General features: G+C 36.5%; 1 long non-coding RNA gene across 1 annotated transcript in view; it reads right to left on the bottom strand.

Annotated features, from left to right (window-relative positions):
- LOC108637878 overlaps positions 1 to 21,119 on the bottom strand; it is a 43,843-nt gene extending 22,724 nt beyond the window's left edge. Inside the window, exon 1 of the long non-coding RNA XR_001919390.1 lies at positions 21,065 to 21,119. This is a non-coding gene — a long non-coding RNA (uncharacterized LOC108637878). The remainder of the gene's footprint in view (positions 1 to 21,064) is intronic.

The raw sequence follows: 26,007 nt of genomic DNA, 5'->3' as shown, positions 1-26,007 counted from the left end.
TCACATCCACAACCGGGTATTGTTTTTGCTTTGGCTCCATCCCTTCATTTTTTTCTGGAGTTATTTCTCCACTGATGTGTGCATTTCAACCAAAGTATGAATTAAGTACATACTTGCCCAATGTCATGTTTACAAGGTAAAAAGAGAAACTGCCTCATCAACAATGTTAAGGAATGAATATCTTAGAAGTATCTTTTAAGAATTCAGGTTCTTGGTAATGATGTCTTTAAAATTAGAAATTAAAACTAGATTTTTTGTATTCAACATTGTAACATTAATAAATTAAATTGAAGAATTTTAATACTTAATTCCTTTAAATTTTACTTGCTCACTTCTAATAATGGACAAAAAAGAAAGACTCTCAATTTAGCACTATTTGGCCTACATATTTAATTCTTATAGTGTTGTGTACTATTTATATTTTTAAGAAATCATTTATTTGTTGTTGTTGCTTAGTTGCTAAATCATTTCTGATTCTTTTGCTACCCCATGGATTGTAGTTTGCCAGGCTCCTCTGTCCATGGGATTTCCCAGACAGGAATACTGGAGTGGGCTGCCATTTCCTTCTCCAGGGGATCTTCCTAACCCAGAGATCCAACACATGTCTCCTGCATTGAAGGTAGATTCTTTACCACTGAGATACCTGGAAGACCAGCAGAAATCATTTATAGCGACTGGTAAAAATAATGTTTTCTTTAAAATTGTATATGCTTTATACATTTCTCCACCACTTCACTGACACTCTACAATCTAAGGCATATGAATTCACACTTTTTAGAAAATAAATACAAAAGTGCATCTTAATATGATTTTGTTCTTTTTCTTCATTAAAAAAAAAAACATTCAATTTATTTGAACTTAAAAAAAAAAAACAGTTCATCCATTTCATCCACCTCACCTACTCTCCACCTCTGGAGACCACCGATCTGTTTTCTGTATCTATGAGCTTAGATTATCTCTCTCTCTCTCCATCTTTCCATCTAGATAGATAGATAGGTCAATATTTTATCATCAGGTATTTGTCTTTCACTGCCTGACTCATTATACTTAATATAATGTCCTCAAGGTCCATTCATGGTAAGATTTCATTCTTTTTATGACTAAATAATATTCCATTGTAGATATATACCACATCTTCTTTCATCCATCAATGGGCATTTAGATTGCTTCCATGTCTTGGCTACCATAATGTGGCAATGAACATGGGGACATACACATACATGCATGTGCAGAATTTTTTTCAAATCAGTTTTATTCATTTCCTTCAGATAAATACCCAGAAGCGGAAGTGGAATTGTTAAGTCATATAGTAGTTTTACTTTTAAATTTTTGAGAAATTTCCATACTGGTTTTTAAAGTATCTGTACCAATTTACATTCTCACTACAAGTACACAAGGGTTCCTTTTTCTCCATATCCTTGCCAACACTTGTTATTTCTAGTCTTTTCTGATAACAACCATTCTAACAGGTATGAGGTAATAATACCTCATTTTGCTCCCAGCTTGCCTTTGATATGTAAAGTAATCAATCCAGAGACTTCACTCTCTCTGTCTGGCCACACCACCCAGGAGGCAGTATTCCTCTGCTTTAATCATCCCAGTCCCAGGTATCAGGTAATTAGGGACCACCCTTATAGCTTACAGCCTGGAAAAGTTTTCCAAACTAGCCAAACCTGACCTGTTTACACTACCCTGCCTTGACTTTTTCTCAGGAAATCCCAATCTACAACACCCACCCCCCACCCCTTCTGGCTGCTGACCCATGCCAGTGCTTTCCCATGTTGCTCTTCATGGTATGCCATGTCTTCTGTTTCTAGGACCAATGAGTATGAGAAACTTTATTGTTCTGAACTTCTCCTGGGTCTCCTCTAGTGGCCATGTCTAATGACCATCACATCAGAGAACACAGAACATGATGTCTATGTTTCACACATGCAGCATGACTGCTAACTATCCATCAATATCTATCCTCTCTTGCTATATTTTAAAAATAGATACAATAGAGTTTAGCTGGCCTGTGGTTGCCTGGCTAGAGGTGACATTTTCCAGCCTCCTTTGCAGCTAGATGTGGCCCTGTGATTAGGTTTTTGCCCAACTTATCACATAGATGAGAAATAAAACTTGCTTTTGTTCATCTAAAAGGCAAAAATGGGAACAGCATCTAGCAAGTATATAAAATGAGTTTCAACTAAATATGGAAAATTACTTTCTAACTATGGCAGTCTTTAGAGGCTACTGTCCTTCAAATACTATATCTTTTCTATCAAAGCCTAGACAAAAATCTTTGCTCCAACAACAAGGTGAAAGAGATTTCAAAACTGAATAAAACTTTTAAATAGATGTCCCTCAAAGTTTCTTCCAGCCCCAATATTCTGCAATTCTATGTAAGACAGGAAAAGAAAATTTGGGACAAGGAAGAGAAAGTAGGAGGCAGGACAAAATGGCCAGAGAGAATGAGGAAAAGAAAAGGAAGAGGAAATAAAAAGGCAGCTTTCAGAACCAATGAAGATTACTGGGAAATACATCTGAGTAACTAGAGAATATTTCCTTTAGTTATCATTTTTATGCAATACCAAATTTCACATCAGTTCAGTTGTTCAGTCGTTTCTGACTCTGCGACCCCATGGACTGCAGGAAACCAGGCTTCCCTGTCCATCACCAACTCCCAGAGCTTGCTCAAACTCATGTCCATGTAGTCAGTGATGTCACCCAACAATCTCATCCTCTGTCACCTATTTACCGTCCTGCCTTCAATCTGTCCCAGCATCAGGGTCTTTTCCAATGAGTTAGTTCTCACTGATGATAATACTTCCTTCCCAGGTGAAGACAATAAGGTAATCCGTACATGATTAACAAAGCCTAGCATATGAGAATTTCTCAACAAATGTTATTTATAAGCTGATCACATTTGTTGTTGTTCAGCCACTAAGTCATGTCTGACTCTTTGTGACCTCATGGACTGCAGCATGCCAGGCTCCTTTGTCCTCCACTATCTCCTGGAGTTTGCTCAGATTCATGTCCATTGAGTTGGTGATGCTCTCTAACCATCTCATCCTCTACCACCCCCTTCTCCTTTTGCCTTCAGTCTTTCCAATGGGTCAGCTCTTTTCATCAGGTGGTCAAAGTATTAGAGCCTAAGCTTTAGCATCAGTCCTTCCAATGAATATTCCAAATTGATTTCCTTTAAGATTGACTGGTTTGAACTCCTTGCAGTCCAAGGGACTCTCAAGAGTCTTCTCCAGCACCATCGTTCAAAAGCATCAATTCTTTGGTGCTCAGCCTCCTTTATGGTACAACTCTCACATTTATATATGACTACTAGATAAAACATAGATTTGACTATACGGGCCTTTGTTGGCAAAATGATGTCTCTGCTTTTTAATATGCTGTCTAGGTTTATCATAGCTTTTCTTCCAAGGAGCAAGTGTCTCTTAATTTCATGGCTGCAGTCACCATCTGCAGTGATTTTGGAGCTCAGGAAAAGAAAATCTGTCACTTCTTTCACTTTCCCCCTTCTATTTTCCATGAAGTTATGGGACCACATGCTATGATCTTATTTTTTTGAGTGCTGGCTTTCTAGCCAGCTTTTTTAGTCTCCTCTTTCACCCTCATCAAGAATTCTTTAGTTCCTCTTCACTTTCTGCCATTAGACTGGTATCATCTGCATATCTGAAGTTGTTGATACTTCTCCCAGAAAACTTGATTCCAGCTTGTGATTCACTCAGTCTAGCATTTCCCATGATGTTCTCTGCATAGAAGTTAAATAAGCACGGTAACAATATACAGCTTTGTCATATGCCTTACCCAATTTAAACCAATGAGTTGTTCCATGTCCCTTTCTAACTGTTGCTTCTTGACTCAAATACCAGTTTCTCAAGAGACAGGTAAGGTGATCTGGTATGCCCGTCTCTTAAAGAATCTTCCACGGTTTGTTGTGATCCACATAGTCAAAGGCTTTAGCATAGTCAATGAAGCAGAAGTAGATGTTTTTCTGGAACTCTCTTGCTTTCTCCATGATCTAAAGAATGTTTGAAATTTGATCTTTGACTCCTTTGCCTCTTTGACATCCAGCTTGTACATCTGGAAGTTCTTGGATCATGTATTGCTAAAGCCTAGCTTGAAAGATTTTGAGTTAACCTTGCTAGCATTGTGAAATGAGTTCAATTGTATGGTTGTTTGAACCTTCTTTGGCATTGCTCTTCTTTAGGACTGGAATGAAAACTGACTTTTCCCAGTCCTGTGGCTACTGTTCACAGCACCTATAAAATGATGTCAATAATACAACCATTCATATTATAACCTATGTACTATAATTCATTGACTAAACATCCTATGAGGAAAGATTTGCCTATTTTTTCATAACTGTATCTCCAGTGCCTAAAACAATGCCTGAAACACAGTAGGTATTAAGAAAAAAGTGTTTTCAAATAAATTAATCAGCAATAAAGACATTTTTATAGTAAAAAATTTTCATTTTCTTTATTATAGACTTTTATTTCAAGAATTATAAACTACATGGATGAATGCTATATTAAGATTAAATGAAGCAATCTAGCTCCTTCCAAGATGCCACCTTACAAAGACAATATAGGCAATAACTACTTAGAGTAAAATGGCTACCTTTATATAATCTGAATAATAAAATCTTTAAAGTGGCAATAAGTGTGGTAAGTTAATGAAGCATACCTGTTTAAAAAAAATTCAGAGAAGTCTTAACACATAAAAACTTGAAAATCCAAAGTGATTCTTGATTTTTTTAAATTAATCTTGGGACTACATAAGACACATTCTTTCAACAGAAGAAAATGCTAATAATTTCAATCTTATCTCCCAACAACATACTTTAGTAATTCATGATACATGACACAATAGCTTATGTATATTTGTTTCTCCATTCAGCACTCCAGAAAATTTTCCAAAAGGTAGTGTTCCGGGTGGAGAAAAAAAGAAAGAAAACATGAATAATTTGAATAACCCATAAGGATTTATATTTGAGGACTGTATAATGACTTGCTGGAGATGTGTAGATAAAAAGATCACCAATCAACTCTGCGAGATTTTCCTTCTCCATTTCCCCCAGAACCTTCTCTGCTTTTGAAGAACGATTCCTTACACCCTGATATGTGGTCCCAGCAGGGCTGGCAATGACAGCATCACAACCGCTTTGCAGACAGAAGCAAGAAGAAGAAACCTGTTTCCTTTAAGTTGGCCAAGTTAGGACTGCTGCAAATTTTCAACTGCCTGAGTCACCTCCCTCAGCATCATCTCATAAAGGAAACCCCTCTCTACAAGATGAAAGAGTGAGACAGATACACATAGATGTGGAAGGGATTTAGAGATGAATGGAAAGGGCTGGTGGTGGGTAGGACATGAAGGTGTAAGAAGAGAAAACAGCAAGAGAGAAATACTCTTTGACATCACTCTAATCTCTGAATTGAGGCAAAATGAAGCATGCCAGCTAGTTCACCTTTGATCTTCTGAAGTATCTGAGTCAACAATTCTTTCTGCTCAAATTTCCTTGAGTTGTATTTCTTTCAGTTATACATACAAGAATTTTGCTGAACAGGAGACTTTCAATTTACTTAGTCACAGAATAGCTACAGGCACAGTATAAATTATGAATCAAAATATATAAAGTCTTATAAATACTCAAGATTTTCAACTTTGGACACAATTTTTGTTGGCTTACTGTTTTTAATATTTTATGCATTTATATGATTAAAACTGCAAAACATATCGGTTTTACTCATTGAACTATTCTCGCTGAGATGCAAATATCCACACAATAAGAGTGAAGAAAATAAGTGAGTCATTTTGAAGAAATTATCTTAGCAACTCAAGTTAATATAATTTTTAAGTTATCAACAGAAGCAGCATCGAGACTAAAGAGCATGGACTTTAAAATCAGACTGTTCAGATTCAAGTTTAGCCTCTGTTACTGACTAGCTGTGAAACCTTGGTCAAGTTATTCAATAGATATATGGCTTCCTTTGTGGCTCCGTTGGTAAAGAATCTGCCTGCAATGCGGGAGACCTGGGTTCAATCCCTGGGTTGGGAAGATCCTCTGGGAAAGGAAAGGCTACCCACTCCAGTATTCTGGCCTGGAGAATTCCACAGACTATAGTCCATGGGATCACAAAGAGTCGGACATGACTGAGCAACTTTCACTTTCACTTTCCTCACCTGTAAAATGCATTATGGTAGGGCTAAAGGATTTAGCATGTGAAAAGTACTCAGGATAGCATCTGACACAACTTAAGCATTATAGTTTTGTTAGTCATTATTGTTGCTGTTATTGTCTATAACAACTGATGTGGCAATTGGCAGATCTTAGGTTTCACCAGCATGACTTGGAAACAGCAAGACAGTTCTTTAAAATGCCTCATTAATTGGCTTATTTCATCATCTCACACTTTGCTTCAGTGAAAAAAATAAGGATCAGAACTGCCCATCAGATGCACAAAAGAAAAGGTGCACACATCCAAACTGATGAAGCATTTTAGCAATGTTAGTGATGCTAAAGCCAAGAGTCACATGGCAGGTTCCATCTAGTAGAGCAGGTTCCCTCTACTGCTTGCCCATTTTCCTCTAAGCAAAAGGAAGCAATGGCAAGCAAATTACCTGACTGGGAGTATGGGACTTGAGACAGAAAGAACCTAATGCTCTTTGCTTCTGCTGATTTTCTATGACAAGATGATAATATGCTCCAAAAAAAAAAATTATGCACTATGACTCTAGAGAAATCATGCTCAAATATTTAGAAGGCCAGGCATGCACTGTGACTATGAGAAGCATTCTGAATATAAACAGTTAAATTCAAAATTATAAAAACACACTATAAGCAAAAATCCTCAAAGCAAAAACAAACAAACAAAAAAAAAACAACCTGCTGGTAATATTTAGCTACTTACATATCTGGTTATATACATCCAAAGGTGAACAGTGACTTCACCTGGGTAGCAGTATTACAGTTGATTTTTATTTGTATATGTGCTTTATATTATTTCCTAAGAGTTTTTAATGTATATGCTTTCTTTTTATTATCAAATGAGAAAGACACACAAAATGTGATTTAAAAAAAAATTACAGGTTCAGTGACTCAGCTAATCCTAACTGAATTTGCTAACTTGTTACAACTAAGAAAATCATAAAACTAGACTTGAGATAAGAGGACAGACATGAATAAGCACTTTAAGGAACAACTTTTACCAAAAGAAAGAGAGAAAAATCTTCACTCTGAAGAGGTGAAGTACATCCTTAGATGACTGGCTGTCATAGAAAAAATCCAGTATAGCCTTTTTTACCAGGCAGAATGTGAAGTTATTTAAATAGACTGAATGTGGTTAAGTGTTTTTTAAGTGTAGTAAAATTGTATTTTACAATCCAAAATGACTATCTAAAGAATTCTTTCTTTCTTTAAAGTTATCTCCATGTAATGCATCTCTTAAACCATACTGCTTGACTGAGCATCTTTACAGGTATCAACATTGTTTGTCCAGTATAGTAAGGGCCAGAAGAATTCCTATACTCTTGCATAGACTTTGTGTAGAAATGGTAATGCCCTGGATGGAATTAAATAGATGGCTTTAAATTTTAAAAGTTTGAAACAAATACTTTGGAACTCAGTACTTCAGAACTCATCTCATTAGGAAATTATCTTCTAAACTTTGCTTGTTAAATGAAGATGAAGTCTATAAAGTGTAAGGGGTGTGTGTGTATACAGAAGTTACTTAGCAGAGTTGAATTAGAGTTATAAATACCCTAAAAAATTGGGTATCATAAGTACACCAGAAGCTCTCTATAATTTTGAGACCTGTGAGACTAGTTTCACAATGTGGTTAGTCTATCTACTTTAGTGCTTCTAACTTGGTATGGTGTCTACAATAACACATATGGCTGGGACTCAAACACAGTTTGCAAACCAAATAGAATGTCTGACACATTAATGATTTTTTAAAACTATTTGGAAAGCTAACCTAAAGTAGCAATCAGCCTGTGTGGACTAAAAGAGAACTTATAGGCAGAGTTCCACCTCCAGATACTGTTTAACCTTGCTGTTCAAAAAAAAATCAACAACTGCAAATAAAAAACAATCATCATATTGAGAAATTTAATCCAAAGAGTCAAGAAAGTAAACATTTATAAAAAATTACATCCTGAAGAATGGACATCTAGTACCTTATATACTAATAACAACGGCAACTACTATTTATTGAGTACCTACTATGTCCCCAACACTGTTCTAAAAAATACCTATAAAATTAAAGTTTATATTCAGCATTACTATAAACTATTTTAGAAAATTCAGTGTAACATTCTCAAGACTTGTGAACATTAAATGTTAAAGTAATTTATCTTTTGTCCATACAAAATATTCTGTTTCAATTGTTTCCCAAAGTAATTTCACTGAAAAACTCATTCTATAGCATTTCTATAGATGAAAGTGAAAGTATTAGTCACTCAGTTGTGTCCAACTCTTTGTGACCTCAGATGGTAGGTACTAAATACGGGCTTCTCTGGTGGCTCAGCAGGTAAAGAACCTGCCTGCAATGCAGGATGCACAGGAGATGTGGGTTTGATCCCTGGGTTAGGAAGATCCCCTAGAGACAGAAATGGCAACCCACTTCAGCATTCCTGCCCGAAAAATCCCACGGACAGAGGAGCTTGATGGACTATAGTCTACAGGGTTGCAAAGAGTTGGACACAACTGAATGACTAAGCACAAGTTCAGAACAGCATTTGACTTCAAACTGCACCTAAACCACTTTTGCGACCTTGGACAAAACTGTCAAATGCCTTATGCTTCAGTTTCCTAATTTGTCAAACAGAGGTAAAGACAGTATCCATGTCATAGGACTAATAGGAGAAATTTTTAGAACAGTGAAAGAAAGGCAATGCAAAAGAATGCTCAAACTACCGCACAATTGCACTCATCTCACACGCTAGTAAAGTAATGCGCAAAATTCTCCAAGCCAGGCTTCAGCAATACGTGAACCGTGAACTTCCTGATGTTCAAGGTGGTTTTAGAAAAGGCAGAGGAACCAGAGATCAAATTGCCAACATCCTCTGGATCATGGAAAAAGCAAGAGAGTTCCAGAAAAACATCTATTTCTACTTTATTGACTATGCCAAAGCCTTTGACTGTGTGGATCACAATAAACTGTGGAAAATTCTGAAAGAGGCGGGAATACCAGACCACCTAGCCTGCCTCTTGAGAAATCTGTATGCAGGTCAGGAAGCAGCAGTTTGAACTGGACATGCAACAACAGACTGGTTCCAAATAGGAAAAGGAGTACGTCAAGGCTATATATTGTCACCCTGCTTATTTAACTTATATGCAGAGTACATCATGAGAAACGCTGGGCTGGAAGAAACACAAGCTGCAATCAAGATTGTCAGGAGAAATATCAATGACCTCAGATATGCAGATGATACCACACTTATGGCAGAAAGTGAAGAGGAGCTAAAAATCCTCTTGATGAAAGTGAAAGAGGAGAGTGACAAAGTTGGCTTGAAGCTCAACATTCAGAAAACGAACATCATGGCATCCGGTCCCATCACTCCATGAGAAATAGATGGGGAAACAGTGGAAACAGTGTCAGACTTTATTTCTTGGGGCTCCAAAATCACTGAAGATGGTGACTGCAGCCATGAAATTAAAAGATGCTTACTCCTTGGAAGAAAAGTTATGACCAACCTAGACAGCATATTCAAAAGCAGAGACATTACTTTGCCAACTAAGGTCCATCTAGTCAAGGCTATGGTTTTTCCAGTAGTCATGTATGGATGTGAGAGTTGGACTGTGAAGAAGGCTGAGTGCTGAAGAACTGCTGCTTTTGAACTGTGGTGTTGGAGAAGACTCTTGAGAGTCCCTTGGACTACAGGGAGATCCAACCAGTCCATTCTAAAGGAGTATCAACCCTGGGATTTCTTTGGAAGGAATGATGCTAAAGCTGAAACTCCAGTACTTTGGCCACCTCATGCAAAGAGTTGACTCATTGGAGAAGACTTCGATGCTGGGAGGGATTGGGGGCAGGAGGAGAAGGGACGACAGAGGATGAGATGGCTGGATGGCATGACTGACTCGATGGACGCGAGTCTGAGTGAACTCCGGGAGTTGGTGATGGACAGGGAGGCCTGGCGTGCTGCAATTCATGGGGTCGCAAAGAGTCGGACATGACTGAGTGACTGAACTGAACTGAACTGATGTCATAGGACTAATATGAGAAGTTTTTAGAATAGTGTTGGGGACATAGTAGGTACTCAATAAATAGTAGTTGCCATTGTTGTTATTAGTATATATATATCATATATATTTATGCATATACATATATGTACATATGAGTATAAAATATGTTTGAGTATGTCAGGTTAGTAATATGAAACAAATATATCTTCTGAAGGATTTGGGAATTACGAAGAAGCACAAGCTGGAATCAAGATTGCCGGGAGAAATATCAACAACCTCAGATATGCAGATGACACCACCCTTATGGCAGAAAGTGAAGAGGAACTAAGAAGCCTCTTGATGAAAGTGAAAGAGGAAAGTGAAAAAGTTGGCTTAACGTTTCTGAATGTTGAAAGCTCAACATTCAGAAAACGAAGATCATGGCATCTGGTCCCATCACTTCATGGGAAATAGATGGGGAAACAGTGGAAACAGTGGCAGACTTTACTTTTTGGGGCTCCAAAATCACTGCAGATGGTGATTGCAGCTATGAAACTAAAGGATGCTTACTTCTTGGAAGGAAAGTTATGACCAACCTAGATAGTATATTAGCCTGGAAAATCCCATGGACGGAGGAGCCTGGTAGGCTGCAGTCCATGGGGTCGCGAAGTTGGACACGACTGAGCGACTTCACTTTCAATTTTCACTTTCCACTTTCATGCATTAGAGAAGGAAATGGCAACCCACTCCAGTGTTCTCTCCTGGAGAATCCCAGGGACGGGGGACCCTGGTGGGCTGCCGTCTATGGAGTTGCACAGAGTCAGATACGATTGAAGCAGCTTAGCAGCAGCAGCAGCAGATAGTATATTCAAAAGCAGAGACATTACTTTGCCAACAAAGGTCCATCTAGTCAAGGCTATGGTTTTTCCAGTGGTCATGTATGGATGCAAGAGTTGGACTGTAAAGAAAGCTGAGTGCCGAAGAATTGATGCTTTTGAACTGTGGTGTTGGAGAAGACCCTTGAGAGTCCCTTGGACTGGAAGGAGTTCCAACCAGTCCATTCTAAAGGAAATCAGTCCTGGGTATTCTTTGGAAGGACTGATGCTAAAGCTGAAACTCCAATACTTTGGCCACCTCATGTGAAGAGTTGACTCATTGGAAAAGACTCTGATGCTGGGATGGATTGGAGGCAGGAGAAGAAGGGGACAACAAAGGATGAGATGGCTGGATGGCATCACCGACTCCATGGACATGAGTTTGAGTAAACTTCGGGAGTTGGTGATGGACAGGGAGGTTTGGTGTGCTGCGATTCATGGGGTCACAAAGAGTCGGACACGACTGAGCGACTGAACTGAACTGAATATGCTAATATATAGTGACTCTCCAAGGGACCATTAGAGTTTGCAGTGTTTTCCAAACATCTCACTAGAACCTTTTTTTTCCCCCCTCAGCTATTTTTCAAAATTAATATCAGTGAACAGACTTGAGGGATGTAAGTAAATAAAAAGAGAATTTCAAAAAGAATTTTTATAAATACAAACTAATTCATCTACTATAATCAATCAAGTAAGGAATGCTAAAAAGTCTAGTTCTAAAATTAGATAACCTGGCCTTTGAGTACCAGATCCATTACTTATGCCCAAAGTGATCACAGGCAAGATAATGAACTTCTCTGAGCATCTGCTTCCTCGCATGTAAAATGGTGATAGCAATCATAACTATCTCATAGGACTGCAGTGAGAATTAAATGGATTGATACTTGTAAAGTGCTTGCCAGAATGCTGTCAAGGAGGGGAAAGAGATTCTGCTCAGGGCATCCTGTACACGGGAGCGTCTCCAATCTCCCACCTCCACCCCAATAAGGCTGTGACCTTCTGATGCCACATAAGACTTGAGAAGCAGGAGAATTCAGATGTCTCCAAATATTTCTAGTTAAAGACACATTATTGCTAGTATATGCTTGCCTGGTGGCTCAGACAGTGAAGAATCTGCCTGCAGTGCAGAAGACAAGGGTTCAATCCCTAGGTCAGGAAGATCCCCTGGAGAAGAGAATGGCAACCCACTCCAGTACTCTTGACTGGAGAATCCCATGAACAGAGGAGCCTGGGGGGTTATAGTCCATGGGGTCACAAAGAGCTAGACACGACTCAGTGACGTTCACATTGCTACTAACAGCTCTTGAGGGCTAACATAAATCCTAATTATAAAAGGCCACAGCATAACAAAATCATTCATCTTCTCAGGGCCTTCATAACTCACCCCCTGCTGGGATTATGTCTCTGCCAAGACTTCAGGGGCCAAAGGAAGTTGCTTGGAGAGATCTTGTATCTTCTCCTACTCTGTGTGCACTTGCTTCTGCTGAATTTCTCTATTCTTTGTTCTTGCAAATTTGGAAATTAACATAATTTATTATAATGCAGTTTGAGTGGAACAGAGGAGGGGAGTTCTTTGTATTTGTAGCTAAATAGAAATATGATAGCAAAACAGTTCCTCAACATTAGCACAAAATGAATATTGTTGGTTGATTTTTGGTTACTGGCTAAGTCATGTCTGACTCTTTTGTGACCCCATGAACTCTAGCCTGCCAGGCTCCTCTGTTCATGGGATTCTCCAGGCAAGAATACTAAAGTAGGTTGCCATGTCCTTCTCAGGGGACCTTATCTACGCAGGGATCAAACTCATGTCTCCTGCATTGGCTGGCAGGTTCTTTACCAACTAAGTCACCAGGGGAGCCCAAAATGAATATTAACTGTTAGCTGTCATTCTGATTGGAAACCTAATGCAAAGAGCTGACTCATTAGAAAAGACCCTGATGCTGGGAAGGATTGAAGGCAAAAGGAGAAGAAGGCGACAGAGGATGAGATGGTTGGATGGCATCACTAACTCAATGGACATGAATTTGAGCAAACTCTAGAAGAGAGTAGAGGACAGAGAGGCCTGGCGTGTTATGGTCCAAGGGGTCGCAAAGAGTCAGATATGTTAGCAACTGAACAACAACATCATTCCCATTCAGAGTTAGACCCAAGGTTTATGGGGCTAGAAATGTATGCATTTTTACAGGACCCTGTCTGAAAAAAATTCAAAATTATGAAAACAAAATTAGACATGGACTCAGTGAAGAGATCCATGCAAGTAAGAGGTTAAAATTTCTTTAGCTGTACAGTAAATCCACTCAGGGGACAGAAAATACACATTCTTGCCTCTTTATTTTTTTATTTGTTTGTTTGTTTTAAATTTTATTTGTTTTAAATATGACAAGGGAAACAAGACATTATCTAAGAATTTAAACAGCAGTAAAAAACATTAGAAAAAGTCAAAATTCAATTTGGGGTTATGTAAATGCCATGAAGCAGTATATAATAAATTTCTAAATGAATGGCACAGCAAAATACATTATTGGAGTTCAAAGGGTAGAGTAATCACCATGAACTGGATTATCTTAGAAGGCTTCACCGAGGAGGCATTATTTTGGTAGGGTTGAAAAGGAAAGATTTGGGTAAGCAGAAAGAAAGGAAAATCCTATGTTGTCAAAGGTTCAACTCATTTAAGTTAAAATGAGCAGACCTGCTTGGTTGAGGCAGAGGTTTCTGGAAGAATAGTAATTGAACAGTTTGCAGAGCAGCCAATCAAAGGCCTTGAGCAGCAGTCTAACAATTTTGGGCTTAGTTTTGCAAGCAAAATGGAGCTATTAATCTTTTTTGGAAAAAAAAAAATAGAGTAACATAATCAAAGTGGTGTTTTAGGATCACCAGCTGGGTCATTGTATGTGGGATAAGCAGGATCAGAGAGACCCTAGGAGCAGAAACACCAGTGCAAAGCAGGCTGTAATGGTCCAGACAGTCCTCAAGAAGTCATGCTGAGGACAGGAATAAAGGAACATATTCTAGGGATACCCCAAAAAATATGATTATAGGATTTGATAACTGTTTGTGGGGTGAAAAAGTGAAGAGGTCAATGACAATATCAGGATCTCAAGGCTGGTAACTTGGAGAGTAACACAAACTGGAAAGTCAGAAATAAAAGTGATTGTGTATGAGGACGATCAAATCTGGACAAGTTCAGATTTAGGCATGGGAAGTCTGGGGTAAAGAAAGGACATATTCAGGTTTCCATGTTCACAACAAAGTTGTAAATATGGTTTCAAGACAGATTCCAGAGAAAGAATTTCTACTCTTTTAAATTCTAAATAGTTGAAGAAATGAATTTTTTAAACAGGACAATAGCATATCTCAAAAGGTTCCAAACTTGGAGTCAAGAGGCCTCAGATGTAGACACAGATATGTTCAAGAGTAGTCAGGCTTTTAGACTCCTACAGGTAGAGTTCCAATACACTATGATTCAATGAAAAATCATTTTGTTTTCCATAACTTATTCAATGAAATGTCTAAATTAGAAAATCATAAAATATCTGGATGAAAAATCTTTCTCAAAATATACAGCTATGTTTTTTTAGAAATAAGAGTAACAATACCTCTAAAATTTTTTAAAGGTATAATTTTATAGTTCTTAGAACGTAAAAAAAGATTCCCAGGTGGCTCAGTGGTAAATAATTAGCCTGCCAAGCTGGAGACACGGGATCAATCCCTGGGTCAGGAAGATCCTCTGAAGGGGGAAATGGCAACCCACTCCAGCATTCTTGCCAAGATAATCCCATGGCCAGAGGAGCCTGGCAGGTTACAATCCATAGGGTTGCAAAGAGTGGGACACAACTTAGTGAGTAAACAACAGCAGCAACAACAAAACTTAAACACTGTCAACTAAATTTAAGGATGCATGCTTTACAAATGCCACTCAACAACTGAATCAATTATCTATATTTACAAATCAATTATCTATATTTACTTCTTTAACGTTTTCACGTGAATTGTTAGTACTGGTTCAGAAATAATTTTTAAGTGCCTATCAGATACAGACTGTTTATTCAAAAAATTTCAATTCTAGGTCACATAATTTTTGACTCCAGCTTTCCATGTCACTCAGGATGAATACTATCAGGTCTTCGGAAACTCTGAGAGGATTAACAGATACTGTAAGAGAGCACTGCCATATATCATAGCACGTGCTCTCTATTTCTCTCAGCTTTGGCACTCAAAATAGAAAATTTTTCACCTTCAGACTCCCAGAGTCCATCAAAAGGTTGTCCAGCTTCACCTGGTGGTGCTGGGGGGAAATCATCAAAGAAAGGAACATTCAGGTCCCTCAGTAAGTCTTGGACTTGAGAGTCACAGGTAAACTGTGCGGCACTGGGTGAATGGTGCCTCTTTGCGGTAATTCCATATTCCAGTGGTCAGAACAAGACAGAAGACCAAACCCCGTGATATAAGTAAAGCAATGTCTTTCTAGCCTCCTTGGTCTTTACCAAATTAAACTGAAATAACATTATTTTTACTAATAACCTCAAGGTAGTCAACACCCCCATTACATTTTAAGGAATTATACTAATTATAGTAAAATATTTTTGTGTGGTATTCACCCACAGCAAAATTTATACAAAGAATACTTTGAGGAATTGCTTTTTGTGACTCAACACACAGGTACCTTTATTTATGTAGCATTTACAGTGTTTAAACATGTGAATTTGCTTTTATTCATTTGTTGGAGAAGAAAACTCAGTTTTTTTTCCTTTACCCTTCTAGGTTCTTCTTATTGGTCTAATAATTAAATTGCCATGAGACAGATTAATAGGAGAAAAACAAATTTAACTTTTTACATATGGAAACCTCCTATACATGAGAGGTTCAAAGACTGAAGGTAAAATGAAGTACAGATGCCATCCTCACCTAAGGACTGGATAGAAGCTTGGGGCTTCCAAGGATAGGAGGGTTATGCACAGGACAATATGAGGATAAGCAGAAGTTTGATAATTAGATCTTTGCCCTGCCATATAGATAAAGCCACTTAGATAAAATTTACCTCTGGTAAAAACTCTTTTCTAGGAAAAATTCCTAATTCAAATGCTTATAGGTAGTTAAAGGAAAGGCAGTAGTTTCTCTTGAACCTACAGAGACTCAACTGGCCCCAGCTCAAAACAATCTCCATACAAAAGTGACACCTTCTGAGGAGGCTCATTCTGAACCCCTACGCATTCCATAAATAATTTTTGAGAGCATATTGTGTGTACAGCTTCTCACTAGATTCTGCAGGAAAAAAAATTCAAAGTAGCAGATGTAACCCCTAACCTAAAAGAACGTATAATCTTTATAATCACGAAGAAAGACAAAATGCATATCTAAAATCCAATGAACAGTTCGATGAAGCATACATTTAGAACCTGACTGGATAAGAGAAAAGTAGTGGAAACATGGAGATAAATATAGGTTGTAGTAGTCAGAAAATGCCTCCTAACACTTGAGCTGCACAAGAAAGGAAAATATATATGTTGAATATAACTATCTTGGATAGTTTATTCTGGATGTTTGTTTTGTCTACTTCAATTTCAAGATTTTTGAGAACAGAAAATAATGACATTAATTAGTCAGCATTTATTATACTATAATAAATGTATACTATATGTATATTATATGTATGTGGTGGTAGTTTGGTCTCTAAGTCATATTTGACTCTTGCAACCCTATGGACTATAGCCTGCCAGGCTCCTCTGTCTATGGGATTCTCCAAGCAAGAATTCTGGAGTGAGTTATCATTTCCTTCTCCAATAATATATGTATCCCCCCCAAAATATCTTAGAGTGTTTCTCTTACCTGGGTATACATTAAATGTTTATTAAGTATTAATCAATTAATAATACAAACATTTCTTGTGTAACCACCATCTGCTTTTTGTGCTGTTAGAACTACGAAAAGAAGACATTTTCCTTGCCCATAGGTAACTCACAATCTAGTGGGAAAGAGAACTGTTAACAACACGCAAGAAAGCTGTGAAAGTGCTGTAACAGAAATATGGGAGCACAGAGTAGGGAGCCTCTAGTTCTGACGGTGGGAACTGAAAGAGTTGAGAGTGCCAGCAAAGTTCACAGATGTTATTAATACAATCGAAAGACATGTAGGAACAGAAAAGGAAAGGCTACAAGGGTGATTATGAATGGAGACAACTGCTTGAATGAAAGCACAGAGCACTGTGAAAGCTGAAAGAAGATGAGAGATGATATATAAAAGGAATGTAAGGTGCATGGTGGGTGGTAGGGGGATACAGTGAGAGAAATGTTGCTGATAGAAGTGGGTGCAGATCCTGGGGGCTAACATTAGAGTTTATGCTGAAGCCATTGGAAACCAATGTTACATTCTAAGCAGAGAATTTACTGACAAGGTTTATGTTTTAGAAGAATCACTCTGAAGAATATATAGAAGAACAAAAATACTTTTAAGAAATCTGAAGCCTTATTCAGAATTCATTTTTCTATTCCAATTTCCCCTAACTACACTGGTAAGTCTGTTTTCAAAGTTACAGTCTTTATTTCAGATGATTTTGTGAAATGTCTGTAAGAGAAAATGATCTTAAAGAATAGAATTGAACTGAATTCAGTAACGAGACTCTTTATTCCCTCTCTACAACATAATACTTCTTGAATCTCCTAGTGTTAGATACACTTTGTTGCTGCCGCAGATACACTCCCGCCTTCTCAATTATTCATTCCCCATTATGTAAAGAAAATTAGCCAAAGTGATTCTGATGGAAGGAAAGAAAGCAAAATTTTGAGCCAGGCATAAATTAATCTAAGCATTGACTGCTATAGGTTTAAATAACCATTTAGAAAGCTACCTCATCATAAAAGAAAAAGAAATTTAACTGCACAAAAGTTTAAAACTCCATATATTCAGTGATATTATTGTTCTTCTGCTCCTAAATATTCTCAAACTATGTCTATCTCTGAGCTACTTTTGCTTAAAAAAAAGAGAAAAAATTTTAAATGTACTATGTTGAAGTTTCTTTTCTTCTTTTCTTATAAACAATGTTCTTTGTAATATCCCCAAATGGTCAAAGGCATTCTGGCCACTTGGAAATTTCAGTAAAAAATATCATCTTTAGTAAAAATTCAAAATTTCAAAATAATCATAATTTTGCAGGAAATTTTAGTTGTTTTGTTATATAGTTGACAAATATTAAATGCCAACAAGAAAATTTATGGAACAAAATAAAATGAATATGTGTGAACAAGAAGCACATATTTTTTATTCTAGTATTCAAACATTCTCCAGTATGAAACTTTTGAAGTGAGATATCTTTTTTGTTAAACCCACTTTGTATATACAGAAAAACTTAAATGCAAAACCAAAACAACACACCATACACTACGGTTTGAGGTGCCCTTATGCTCAACCGCTGATACAATTATGACGTAGCTCCCTTCCTAAAATAGCTTGATGTTTACCAAATTCTCAACTGTCTTCTTTCTATTGAATTTATGAAATTCCCATTTGATGCCAGCACTACAAAGAACAGAATTTGGACTGATGAGTTTTGTTTTAATTGGATTTCCACAAAGGAATATTATATTACCTGTGGTAACAAAGAGATGTAATTTGGCCAAAAATGCTATGACTCCTGAAAGGCAAAACTACATTATTCTAAACTGGAAGAAATAAACTTCTAAAAGTTAATAAAGAGCAAATAACACTTTTAACAGGCGTGTTTTATTGAGCCATATAAACTTCTCTTGTCAGATTTTAAAAAAGAAAAGTCTCTATAGGAAAATCACCAATGATTTTCATGTGACAAATAATAGGAAACCAAGCTACACTAAAGGTAGGGTGAGGCTGTATCAAGTTAGAAAATTTTATTTTTAGATTTTCTACTGATATCTATAAGGGTAAAGAGTTATAGAGAGTTAAACACAATTATGCTGAGCCAATGGAATCAATATAAATACATAGTCTGAATAAGCAGGCTACAAACACCTTACTGTATCATTGCTTCAATTACAGGGCTTAAAATTTTTGCCCAGCTCTTTCAGATAAGCACCTCTATTCTCTATCTTGCCTATGTAGACACAGTCCTAAAAGAAAGCCAACAATTAATGTAGGTTTCTATAGCCATTTTTTATCCCTCTAATAAGTACTTTTGAAGTTCTATTTTTTCAGATCCAATACTACTATTGAGTTATAATTTTTTTAAGATTTAACTGTAGAGGGGCAAAAAAGTCATAAAATCAAACTGACATCATTCTCTTTGAAGGGGAATTAGTTTATATTTTATAGGGCACACAAAGTAGCAATAAAATGAAATTATCAGCTTTATTTAATAAGATATAAACAAAACTAATATTTTATATGTGTGTTAAAATAATCAAGACTACTAATTTGAATTTGGGGAAATATGAATATATTTAGCTATTACCAAAATGCTGCTCTGTAGAATAAAATGGTGAGGCTGTTTATAATCTGAATTTATTCATCTGAAATATAAATATATAAAAATATATATGTACATTACATACCAGGTAATTTAATAAGTGTACGATCACAGACTTACCAGATTTAAATAAGACTTAAAGCATAGCATTTTTACTCCCATCAAGATAAAAAACAATATTTAATTTTATGTTTTAATTATACCTTACTTATAAATAAGAAATAGAAAAAATAGGAACTATAAGCTAAAAACTATATTGAGGTCTCCTACATACATTTCTAGCAATTAAAATAGTGATGAAGTAGATACAAATAATATTATAGGAATAAAATAGAATCTGAATTTGGAAAACAGTTACAAGATCCTCACTGAGCTGTACAAAATTATAAAACCATGAAGCTTGTCCTACAGTAGAACAAGGTGATCTCTGAAATTACAAGGCAGTGAATTCAAAACCATAAAAAGGAAATATTACTTCATAACCTTTAGTTAACCTGTGGCTATAGTTCCACAGGAGGTCATAAAATCAAATTCTGAGGCTGGATTTAAAAGCTAGATAACTTTATAGCCACTCATAACATCAGGGTTCAAGCTCATTGCCTTCAACAGCTGGAATAGAAATCTTTGATCATTCACATCGGTAGACACTAGGTATAAAGGTAGGGAGAACCATGTGTTATTCCAAACATTAAATACTATTTTTTGGAGTCAAATGACACTGTTTACCACCTTGGTCTCCTTTCTAACATGTGTAGAGTGGTGAAGAACAATAGAAGCTGCAGGAAATTGCCCTCATTCGTCAGAGTTCATCATTCTCTTATGGAGTCTTCCTACCAATTTACAGACCCACATGCACAGTAAACCTACATTTGATAAGACACAGGCATCAGATGGATGCTAGTGTTCTCATTACCAGGCTACTTCATCTTGAGGGATCTTCTGTTTCTAAGCTGAAGCTTCACTTTTCAGGAATGCCTACCCTCTTACACAGTGCTTTAGCACCTTCCTATATCTATCATTTGCTCAAAAACTACATTTTACAATGTCTTACCTATATAAACATTTAAGTTGCTTTTTAAAATGCACTGTCATTTCATCACTATACATCATACATGCTTTTAAACTGAGCCTTTGCTCATTCTGCCTCTATCATAGGAAAGCCATTCTCTGTCCCTTCCACATCAACTGTCCCTCTTAATTCCAGTTTCTTCATGAAGTGACTCCTGCTCTCCTCAGGTTAAAGTGACACTCCAAACCTACACTCCCTCTATGTCCAAAATATTGTACCTGTATTTCTAGTATTTATCCATTTTTACCTTATTTTAAATGATGCATAAATGAATCTTGCTCAACTCCCCTGTAGAATGTAAAAATTTTATAAGCAGTTACTGAACTTAAGTCAGCCCTTGTATGTTTCTCAGCATTTTGTTTAGTGTCTTCAACGTGCCAACTGCTCAGTAAGCATTTGTGGCACAAAAGAATAATTACACGAATGAGGACTGTTATTTATCGGACAATAATGCACATGAAGAATTACTTTGCCACATACCCATTTTTTATATACCAATATCTTATTATAATTCTTACCTCTCCTCTTCCAGTAGCAGTTGCTTTCCTTCTTGGTTGTTTTTGAAAATTTCAGTCCTTTAAAATAATAAAAAGAAAATTAATCTCTATAAAAATACAAAAGAAATACACTTTTTAGATTGAGTATGTACATGAAAATAAATACTTCAGTAAAAATAAAAAAGAATGCTGAGACTGTCATTATTTTAAACACAGTGTTGTGGTTGTTTCTGGGTAGAGTTGAATAAAACACCAAAAATATCATTTTGTTAACCTGCTTCTTCCATCTAGTGGCAAAAAGCAGTAAGAAACAATGTTCTAGAAAAACACTGTGATAAAATGGTTCTAAATGCTGTTTCAGGAATTACTTGATGGTAAGAGTCCAACACCCAAGGCTTAAGTTATCAATATACAATAATTATTTCAAAATAATTCTAGCAAATTGGTAGGGTTCAGCTCAGATAACTGCCAAAGTTATGTAAATTCATAAGTGTATTTGCACATTTTAACAAAGACTTCTGATACATATATAAAGGTATATATCACCCTGCATTAAATTGGAATAGATTTTGTTTTGGATAAACAAGTTTTATTTCTAGACCAACCTGTTAGATAACTATTTCGAATTCTATTATTTCCTCAGCTATTGGCACAGTGATATTGTGCTATTACTATTAGTTTCAAGCGGTATAATTGAGAGCCACTGAAAGTGATCTATCCCATTGGAATTACCAGTTAAAATACTTTTGCAATAACAGTCAGTGAAATACATTATGACTTGAGGTATGAGATCAAACTGAAGGAGGAAAAGAGGTAAAGTTTAAAGGAGCTACAATCAGCTGCTCTTCACTGCCATTCAAAGGCATTAATGAAAAAGTAATATGCAATGTACAGCATGATTGTGTATTCTCTGCACTTTCAAAGGCCACCAGCTAATACCTAATATATGAGATTTGCCTGCCCTTCTACCACTTTCTATTTGCCTCACTGCAAATGTAATTAATGTTCTAGATGTTTTAGAAGTTAAATGTGGGTTATGCAGAAATGTATAAAACATTCTCCAAGACAGCAAGTTTCTCCCCTTCCCTTGTTCAAGTGAGCCAGTTAGCAATGTTTAATGGTAAGGGTTGTCAACATATTAAGCTGAAAATATATTAAGACTACCTAAAGGAAAATAAAAGAATTAGTGAATGCCATGATAACCTGAAATTCAGTATTTTGTATTAAAAGAAGACTTTTTGTTTCCTAATTTTGAAGAACTGAAAAACCCTGCCATAACCCTCTCAACTCCTAAAGCAAATTTTCCTATAGAAGGATTGGCTGTTGGTTTTTTCTCCTCACCCCAGCCATCCTCCCTGCTCAAAGGAAAGCAGGTTAAGGTTTTCTGTTCTGCTACATATGGGAGAGAAGGGGAAATAGAGCAATGACATAACAGAGAGGGTAAAGTAAAGAAGATGGGATCATAGTGAAAGTCATGTGGGCAAACAAGGCAGAAAGTGGTTCCCATTTCCCCAGTATTCCTGTGATCAGTCTCTCTGGATTGGACCAAGGAAAGGGTGCCAATTAGCTGGCAGATTACTGGAGCCATTGCCATTGTTTGCTGCTGCTAAATCGCTTCAGTCGTGTCCGACTCTGTGCGACCGCATAGATGGCAGCCCACCAGGCTCCCCCGTTCCTGGGATTCTCCAGGCAAGAACACTGGAGTGGGTTGCCATTTCCTTCTCCAATGCACGAAAGTGAAAAGTGAAAGTGAAGTCGCTCAGTCATGTCCGACCCTCAGCGACCCCATGTACTGCAGCCTACCAGGCTCCTCCGTCCATGGGATTTTCCAGGCAAGAGTATTGGAGTGGGGTGCCATCGCCTTCTCCGGATATATACACTACCACATGTAAAATAGCTAGCAGGAAACAGCTATATAACTGCTCAGTTCGGTACTCTGTGATGACCTAGAGAGCTGGAATAGGGTGGTGGTGGGAGGGAAGCTCTAGAGGGAGAGAATATATGTTTACATATAGCTGATTCACATTGTTGTACAGCAGAAACCAACACTAAACTGTAAAGCAATTATCTTCCAATTGAAAATCAATCAGGGAGTGGACATATGTATAACTATAGCTGATTCATGTTGATACATGGCAGAAACCAACACAATATTGTAAAGTAATTATTCTCCAATTAAACATAAACAAATTTAAATTAAAAAATAAATTCTATAACTTAAAAAAATTAATGGCTAAAATCTTCCCAATTTTTATTAAAACCCCAAATTCAGAGACTCAAGAAGTTCAACAAAACCCCAGTTAAGATAATGGTCAAGAAATCTATACTATGGCACATTATAAACAAGCTACCAAAACTCAGTGATAAAAGGAAAATCACAAAAGTGAGTGACCAAATGAAGATATGTGATTAAACAAAGAGAAAAAATAAGAAAACAGCATATCTCATCTGCAACTATGCAAATAAGAAGGCAATGAAATTACGTCTTTATCGTACTGAAAGACAAAGTCAGTCTAGAGCTCCATGCTCAATAAAACTATCTTTCAAAAATTAAAGATTTTTCTGACAAGAAAATTTGGAGAGAATTTCTCCCAGCATATTTAAACTCTAGAAAATACTAAAGGAAGTTCCTGAGACAGAAGAAAATAAAGCCAGATTGAAAAACAAAATCTTTGATTTCAAAAGAATGAAAGTGCTAGAAATGGCAGATATGGGGGGAGATATAAAACAAATGCTTTTGAGATATAAAACAAATACTTTATTTAAAAATAGTTTTAATATAATTGATTAAAAGAAGCAAAAATAAAAACAACATAATGTGGGTAGAAGAATAAAATAATGTATTCTAGTAGCATATTGTGAATTCAATGAGTAGAAGTTATAAAACATCTACTCTTTGAAAGGCACATTTAAGAAAATGAAAAAGTCAAGTCAAAGACTAGGAGAAAGTATTTGCAATACATATATTTGTCTAAGGATTTGTATTCAGAATATATTTTTAAAACAGTTCAATTATAAAAAGACAAACAAAAATAGGCAAATTATTTAAACAGACACTTCATAAAAAAAATATGTGAATGGCCAATAGGCACATGAAAAGATACTCATAATCACTGGTCATCCACACTGAGTAACCAGCACACCCACACTTGAAAGTCTAAAATTGAAAAAACTGACAATATCAAGATGGGTGAAAATGTGGAACAACTATAACTCTTTGTTAGTACTATAAAATGGTAAAGCCACTTTGCAAATAATTTATCATATTCTTAAAAGCTAGACATTATAGTTACCATGTGATCCAATAATTTTACTGTTAGATATTTACTGAAGATAATTAACAGCTGATGGTTGCAAAAATATGTGTATGTAAATGTTCATACCGCTTTTAATCAAAATAGGTAGAAACTGGAAGGAATCCAAATGTCCATCAACAGGTAAATCAATAAATTGTAGTCTATCCATATAATGGAACACTTCTGAACAATAAAAAGGAACAAACTATATATGTGTGCAACAACATGAATAAATTCCAAAAACATCATGCCAGTGACAGACCACAGACCCAAAAGACTGAAGTCATAGAAATTAATTAAATGAAATTTCTAGAAAAGGCAAAACAGTAGGAACAGAAAATAGAATAGTTGCTGCTCGGGTATGGGATCAGGGATTGATCACAGATAGGCACAGGGTATATTTTAAAGGAATCAAACTGTACATTTAAAATGAGTACATTTTGTTTTATATAAATCTTACCCGAATAATGTTGCTCTTAAAAAGTAAGACTCTGGCTTCTTTTTAAAAAACAGGGTTGGTGGTGCAGATGCAGGGGAGTAGGGCAAGGGGAGAAGCAGGGAAACCAATCAAAGACTACAGTAATAACTCAAGGTTACAATAATCCAGGCTAGATGATAGTGGTTTGGGCTAGACTGGTAGTAATGAAAGTGTTAAGATGTAGTGAGAATCTGGATATATTTCAAAAGTGGAGATGATGAGATTTGTCAATGAATTGGATTTTGGTCAAATAAAAAAGAAATTTTGTTCTGAACTACAGGAAGACTTGCCATTTAAGATAACTCGGGGAGTATCAGGTATGGTGGCTAAAAAGAGTTAGTTTTGGAGATGCAAATATGAGATGCTTATTTAGATAACTTAGTGGCAATATGAAGAGGTGTATGTGTTCATGTACACATTAGAAGGATGAAAACATACACTTGGGAATCATTAGTAAATATACATAGTTTAAACCACAATACTGATTGAGGTGACCAAGGGAGAAAATAGAAAGAAGAGGTCTAAAGATTGATGTTTGGCAAAGTCCATTTTTTAAAGTTTGCAAAGGGAAGGAACTAGCCAAAAAGAATTAGAAGAACTGAGAAAGTGATATCTCCAAGACAAGTGAGAGACATCTAAGAGGTAATGATCAACACTGTCAGATTCTGACACAAGCAAGATGATGTCCAAAAAGATTATAATAACATAAGAGCAAATTATCTGAGATACCATTTCTCACCTATCAGAATAGCAAAATCTTCAAAGCATAGCATACTCTGTTGGAGAAGCTGTGGGATAACAGGAACTATCATACTTTAATGGTAGAAACGCAAATTTCCCTATGGCACATAATTTTGTATTTTCCAGCAAAAGTGTATATGTATTTGCCCTTTAATTCAGAAAATACTATTCTTAGGATCATCTTCAAAAGATATACTGGCAGAAATTCAAAAGTCTTTATGAAATAGATAGTTAAGTAGCAAAACAGCAATCCACTTTCTTCTTTTATATGGTGAAAGATGTCCTAAGTGAAAAGAAAGTGCATGTGTGCTAGGTCGCTTCAGTCATGTCCAACTCTGTGTAACCCCTGGATGGCAGCCTGCCAGGCTCCTCCATCTGTGGGATTCTCCAGGCAAGAATACTGGAGTGGATTGTAATAACTTTCTCCAGGGGATCTTCTTGACCCAGGG

The sequence above is a fragment of the Capra hircus genome, chromosome 17 (genome assembly GCF_001704415.2).
Source record: "Capra hircus breed San Clemente chromosome 17, ASM170441v1, whole genome shotgun sequence".
NCBI classification, from domain to species: Eukaryota; Metazoa; Chordata; class Mammalia; order Artiodactyla; family Bovidae; genus Capra; species Capra hircus.
Note: the sequence above shows the minus strand (reverse complement) of the source record. Positions and strands in the feature narration are given on the sequence as shown.